This window comes from Notamacropus eugenii, chromosome 5 (assembly GCF_028372415.1).
Source record: "Notamacropus eugenii isolate mMacEug1 chromosome 5, mMacEug1.pri_v2, whole genome shotgun sequence".
Taxonomy (NCBI): domain Eukaryota; kingdom Metazoa; phylum Chordata; class Mammalia; order Diprotodontia; family Macropodidae; genus Notamacropus; species Notamacropus eugenii.
The window spans coordinates 92,789,257-92,796,765 of record NC_092876.1 but is presented as its reverse complement, the minus strand read 5'-3'; the positions used below and the strand labels follow the sequence as shown (position 1 = coordinate 92,796,765).

Sequence of the window (7,509 nt, the reverse complement as noted above, 5' to 3'; positions counted from 1 at the left end):
TACATGGCTGACAGAAAAAAAAATGCCTGAATTTCTAAGTAGAAGTGATAATAATAATGGGAAGGCAAGGAAAGGAAATGATTATGAATGTCTTTGAACCCCCAAGAAAGAGTCTTGTATTTGATCCTGGAGGTGATAGTGAGACAATGGATCTTATTGATTAGAGGAATGACAAGTTCAGACCTGATCTTTAGGAAGATCACCTGGATAGTTGAGTGATGAACTGAAGGAGGGAGACACATGTGGCAGGTAGACCAATCAGTAGATGATGACAGTAGTCCTAATATGAGGTAATGAGGATATGTACCGAGACATTGATAATGTGGGAGAAGAAATGGCGGCATATGTGAAATATGTATTACAAAGATAAAATCGGTAGACATTGGTAACACATTGGTTGTGGGTTGATGAGAGATAGTGATGCTTTGAAGATGCTATGAGGTGAACAGCCTGGGTAAATAGGACAATGAAATTTCCCTCATCAGTATAGGGAAGTTAAGAAGTCCAGTTTTGAACAAGTTGAGTTTAAGATATCTAAAGATCAAGTTCAATCAAGATATCCAAGAGGCAGTTTGAGATGTAAGCCTAGAGGTTCTGCAGAGAGCTTAGGACTGGATATGTAGATATGAGAATCATAAGTACAGATATGATCATTGAATCCATGGGCATTGATGAGATTACCCAAGTAGTAATCACATAGAAACAGAAGTGGACACAGGCAGAGGACTGAAGGAAACCCAGTATTAGTGTCTGTAACTGCAATGAAGAGCTAGCAAAAGAAACTGACAAATAATAGTCAGATAAGTGAAGAATTAGGGAAGAATGCATTCACAAAACACAGAGGAAAGAGGGTGATTGTCGGTGTCAAAAATTACAGAGGTAAGAATGATGAAGATTGAGAAAACAGCATTGTATTGGACAATCAAGAGATCTTTAGTAACTTTTAAGAGAGCAGTTTCTAGACATTTGAAATTCCAAAAGGATTAAGTATTCATGTCATATTTCATCACTTTTTATGTCTTTATTTCTTAGGATTTCAAAGAATTTTCTTTGTTTTTAGTTAATTTATTTAATTTTAGTTTGCAGCATTCACTTACATAAGTTTTAAATTTTCTCTTCTTTCCTCCTCAAGAAAGCCTGCAATATGATATAGACTCTATATATACATTCCTATTAAACATAATTTCATAGGAGTCATGTTGTATAGGAAAGTTATAACAAATGGGAGAAATCATGATAAAGAAAAATAAAACAAAAAAAGAAAGAAAATAGTCTGTTTTGCTTTGCATTCAGACTCTATAGTTACTTCTCTGGATGTGAATGTCATTTTCTACCACGAGTCCTTTGGAATTGTTTTAGGTCCATGCATTGCTGAGAAGAGCTGAGTCTGTCAAAATTAGTCATTGCACACTATGACTGTGTAAAGCCAATCATGGCAGCACACCTAAGGATTGCTGCTGTGAATGATTTTAAGTGTAATCACATACTGTAATGAACCCTCTATTTATTCTGCAATAAACTAAATATTGTTCAATAAAGTAAAGCATAACATTCATAACAATATCTTTAAGCAAAAGATATCATCCAATACATATATGTGCCTCATAATACTCAGTATGTCATATGGCATATAGCTTATACCATTGTGTCTCCAAAGTTAGGAAGTCCCAGGCTAGATTCTTCCCTAGCATGATGCATCCTTAAGGAATAGCAGAAAATACCAAACCATCCACCCCAAGGTCATTCACTGTAAGAACAATCTTCTTAATGAATACACAGTGTCCAAGTAAAGTCCTCTCTCATCTTGACTCAAAGCTGACTTCCAAATTCCACGACTTCTCTTCTGTGTGCCACCTTCTCCCAGCTCTTGCCTGTGTTCACATGTAGGCAGCTCTCTACTCCTGCACCTTGTCTCAGCTCCACTCCAAACTCTTCTTGCTTCTGCCTGACAACAGGCTCTAGGGGCTCCTGCTTGCCTCTTCTGTTTCTAGGAGAGCAAAGATTAACAGGACTATAACAATATTTATACACATTGTCATTGCCATCATCTCAGTTCACTTATAAAAACAAACAGACAAGGTTTCTGTCTGAGAAATTAACACGGACCAAAAGATACGGATGCTGTCTGAGAAATTAACATAGATCAACAGAAAGAAAACCAACATCAAAACATTCTTTCTGTTTTGCCTCCCCATAAGCAAGTTCCCCTATACTTTATTTCTAATCAAAGACTTTTGATTGATTCAAAGGCAAGACTCAAGCAAAGGCACTTGATTGGCTAAAACTCAGTCCAGAACAACAATCCTTCTTTGCTTGCTGTGACAGGCTGTTACTGTGTACAGTGTTCTCCTGGTTCTGCTCATTTCACTCAGCATCTCAAAGAATTTTCAAATAACATGAGAAATAAATAATACTTGATTATCTACTTATAACAACGAGATACATAGAATGATACATAACTAAACATTTCATATTTTTATTGTATATGAAATGAAATGTTCTTATATTTTTATTGGGTCATTTCTCTGCCTATATTAACCTTTTCCCCTTGGAATATCAGTATAATGCCTCAAATTATCAATTAATGATTTTATAGAGTAAAATACAGTTTTATTTTTGCATGTAGATTCCATTATGAGATGATTCACTGAAAACAAAATTTTTATGATACTTAGTATAACCTCAATTGATAGGGGGCAGCAATCTTTTTTTCTAATATTTTCTATTTACTAAATACTTTCTCCATTAAAAACTCTATGAGGTTATTAGCATAAGTATTATTGTCCGTATTCTACCTGTAAAGAAACTGAGCATTCTTTAAGTAGCTTCTCTGATCATGCTTGGCTAGGCTCATGTTGGTACTATATATTATATCCAAATCTTCCCCTTTTTCTCTACAATAAGAAAGAAATTTTGCATACACATGCACACAAGTTTATTCCCATATAGAGAAAACAGCACAAAAAGAAGGTGCTCTACAAAACTATGTATTTCTATTACACACCTGTTGCTTTAAAAAATTGTATACAAATTATCCATAATAAATCCTAACTGCTCTGTTATTCTGTTCTCTCAAAAAAAACTTCATTTTTTTCCCTTCTGGGCTTTTACAAAAATACAGAGCTTCACTTTGGAAGGGGGTATTATTATTATTTTTCATGCCCAGTCCACTAAATTGTCCTGCTTTTTAAATAAAAATCAAATGAAAGATAAAGAAAAAAATCCTTGTGACGAAAATAGCACAGCGAAGATAAATAAATTCACACAGTGTCTTTCTCTAAAATTATGTTGCTTTCTACCTTTTTCCATCACCTCGCAGTAAGGTAGTGGGTAACATCTCATCAAAAGTTATCTGGAGCAATCTCTTACCTCATTTCTTCTATGTAATCACGTGGGAATTTTTTTTTTTTTGCTAGAATTTCTTTAGATTTGCAGTCATTTTTTTTTTATTGACCACTTGATGGCACAATAGAGAGGACCTGTTAAGTAAGAAGTATGTAAGTTAGAATCTGATCACATTCACTTACTAGCTATAATATGGGGCAAGTTATTTATAACACCTGTTTGCCTCAGTTTCTTCATCTGCAAGATGGGAATAATAGCTGCACCCTCCCAGGGATGTTGTGAGGATCAAATAAAACAGTACTTGAAAACCACTTGGCACTATGGCTGGCACATAGTAAAACATGATATAAATACCATTATTATTATTATCATCTCTCCATTTTTACTCCCTTAGTTAAGACTTCATGCTAGAGCTAGGATTGGTCAGTTTGCCTGCTGTGCTTTTCGGGTGGGGTGGTCAGTCCTGCATCATTGTTTCCTTTTTCTCTCAAGTTCTGGCACTGATTTCCATTTAGCAGCGTTAGATCTTCTGGATCTTTAAATTTCTGAGAAAGAGATCTTCCAAGCTCTCTCTGGCATTTCAGAACAAAATATTAGGGACTCATTAAACCTAAAAGCAAGTGGGGTAGACATAGATAGAACTCTGAGCCTGCAGTGAGGAAGATCTGAATTCAAATATGACCTCTTTCACCTCTGTTTACCTCAGTTTTCTTGACTATAAAATAGGAGTACTATTAAGCAACTACCTCTTACGGTTATTGTCAAGACTAAAAGAGGAAATATTGGTAAAAACTGCTTAACACAGTACCTGGGGTATAGTAGGTGCTACATAAATGCTAATTCTCTTTTCCAATATCCTCCCCTCTTCCTGGGCTCAGGCTGTGCAGATCTGAGCACTGTAGTAGAGCCCTAGTTTCTGCTCCATGGTGGCTGCCCACTGCTGCTCCTTTGGATCTCCAACTTCTCCATCCTGGGGCTATCTAATTTACCTTGGCAATTTCTTAGAGGAGGTCTCTTCTTTTGCTACTCTCTTATACAGTCTTACAGACTATGTATGTTATTTTGATTTACATTAGAAGACGCTGGTCCTACCTTTGCTAGACAGTCTGAGAAATCACCTATGGTTCATGGATTCTTACTTTTGTTCTTTTATTGTTGCAATTGTTGTTGTCAGTTCCAGTGTGAAAGAAGTTATATACTATATTTCATCACTGAATTTCTTGATCATTCTTCATTCTGGTACAAATTTCAGTGGTTTACTACAGTAGTTATGTGGAGACTAAGCAGTCTGCCTTCTAATCAGTAGTACATTTCTCCTCAATAAAATGGGAATTGCAGGGATACCTTCTTCATAAGCCTGTTTTGGCGATTGTATTATACGCTAGACTTTAAAAAATGCTTTATAACTGTTAAACATATATATATATATATATATATATATATATATATATATATATATATATATATATATATATATATATATATATATATATATATATATATATATATATATATAATTGTCTTAACAATTTAACTATATCCCAAAATACGTGCCCCTGTCAATGTCTAACGTAACAAAGAAAAAAGCAGTATAACAATTGAGCAACACACCAGCCATATGTCAGCGTATGCAACATTAAATTGACCTAGTCTCTTACTTTTCTACTGGAAAGGGGTGGAAAGGGAAGGAGGGGAGCAGTATTTCACTATCTGATCTCTGAGAACAAGATTGGTCTTCACATTTGTCCATAAACAGCTGCCCGTGTGTGTGTGTGTGTGTGTGTGTGTGTGTGTGTGTGTGTGTGTGTCTTGAGTTATTATCATTCAGCTCTGTTCTTCTTCAGTCATGTCCAACTCTTAGTGATCCTATTTGGAGTTTTCTTGGCAAAGATACTGGAGTGGTTTACTATTTTTTTTTCTCCAGATCATTTTAGAGATGAGGAAACTGAGGCAAACAGGGTTAAGTGAACTATGTAAGGTCTCACAGATGGTGAGTCTCTGAAGGCTGATTTGAACTCAGAAAGATGAACTTTCATGAAGCCAGTCCCAGCACTCTCAACACTGTGCCACTTAGCTGACCTACTTACTTATCATAGTTATCATTTATACTATTCTTATGGTTCTACTTACTTCTTGATGCATCAGTTCGTTTGAATGACTTCATGTTTCTCTGACTCTTCATTTATCATTTCTTATAATATGATAGCATTCCATTAAAGTGACATAATACAATTTGCCCAGCCATCATATCTTGACTAATAACTTTCTTTTTTCTTTTTCTTCCTTCTTTCCTTTCTTTCGTTTGTTTCTTTCTTTCTTCCTTCCTTTCTTTTTTCTTCCTTCCTTTCTTTCCTCCTTTTTCTTTCTTTCTTTCTTCCTTTTTTCTTTCTTCCTTTCTTTCTTTTCTTGCTTCTTTCATTCTTTCTCTTTCTCTCTTTCTTCCTTTCTCTCTCTCACTCACTCTATCTTCCCTTCCTTCTTCTTTCTTTCCTTTCTTTTGCTTCCTCCATCCTTCCTTCCTTTCTTTGGTTCTAGTCTATCATCACACATTTTTCTGCAGCCCTTTTCTAATAATATTGTATTTATTATATGTGCAGTTATTGTATTTTCCACTAAACTGGAAGCTCCTTGAGACAGAGACAATTTTTATGTTTTCTCATTTTTCCTTTTTTTTGATTTGTATCTCTAGCACCAAATATATACTGCCTTGTACATATTCAGTACTTAATAAATGTATGCAGAAAATGAATTGGATGGTCATGTTTTGCTGTTGTCAGACAGAAACTGGGGAATGATGTTTAATTCTGGAAACCATATTTGGACAAAAAGAAAGAAGTTAAAAACATGGAAAATATTCAGAGACGGATACTCAGAGTATTCAAATCTATGTGTTACATAAAAAGGATAAAGGAATTGAGGGGGTTTTATCTGGAGAAGTCCTGAATAGGTTGTTTCAAAGTTGAGGTGGCTGTCAACTGATCCCAAAATACGGAACTAAGTTCAGTAGAAAAAAGTTAGAGAAACTCACAATTTAAATATATACAAAGAAGGATACTCTAATACATCAAGCTATAGATAAGGGAAATAGATTTTGAATTCCCTATTTTTATTCAACCTCAAATAGAGTCTGTATTGCCACCTGGTAGGCATGTCAGTTCCAGGTATCTACATTTTGGGACTCAAGTTCAATAAGTCTTTGAGTTCCATTCCTGTTCTAAGATTATATTACTCTAAAACTTGCATGTTTGATTAATGAAAGAAGGTTACTTTTTTTAAAATTATCTCTAGGATAACAGATAGACTAAGTGATGAATAACTGTCCAATAAATTAAATGAGAGTCATTCTACAAGTGACTGTCATTTGCAATTACACAAAGGTTACATTCTACCAATAACACACAGTTGCATACCTTCTCCTTCTTGCTGCTGAGCATTCCAGGACTAGAAATTTTTCACATCTGGATTGGTTTCCTAGTCTGCATTGTGTATTTAATTGCACTTGTGGGGAACATCAGTATCCTCTTTGTAATTAAGACTAAGAAGATACTTCAAAAACTCCTATTCTACTTCCTGGTCATGCTATCCAGTATTGAGCTAGACTTGTCCACAACCACCATCCCCAAGATTCTAGGAATCTTCTGGTTCAAGTTGAGGCAGATGAGCTTTGGGATCTGTCTCAGTCAGATGTTCTTCATCCACAACTTTACTGGCATGGAATCAGTTGTTCTAGTATCCATGGTGCAAGACCATTATGTGGCTATCTGTAACCTTCTTCATTATAGCTCTGTTCTCACCAACAGATGGACTTTGGGGTTGTAGTCAGGTAATTCCCCGAAGTGATCCCCTTTGTGTTCTTGATCCTTAGGCGACTATTCTCTGGGAACCATATTCCCATACACCTACTGCGAGCACATGTGCCTTGCTCAAATTGCTTGTGCCAGACTCAAAGTTAACATTATCTATGGGTTGGGCACTATCTGTATCTCTTTTTGGACATCATATCCATTGCTTTCTCCTACACGCAAATCCTACAAGGCTCCCCTCTCAGGATGTCTACCTCAAGGACTTCAGCACCTGTTGTAACAGCAAGGACTCTGACATAAACAAGAAGGCCTACTGTGCAGGTTCACGGATCTGCTGTTCTAAAAGGAAAACAACTATTAA

General features: G+C 35.7%; 1 pseudogene; it reads left to right on the top strand.

The window, feature by feature from the left end:
- The first annotated feature begins 240 nt into the window (after positions 1 to 240).
- LOC140507602 (olfactory receptor 52E4-like) lies at positions 241 to 7,448 on the top strand (annotated as a pseudogene).
- Positions 7,449 to 7,509: the final 61 nt, after the last annotated feature.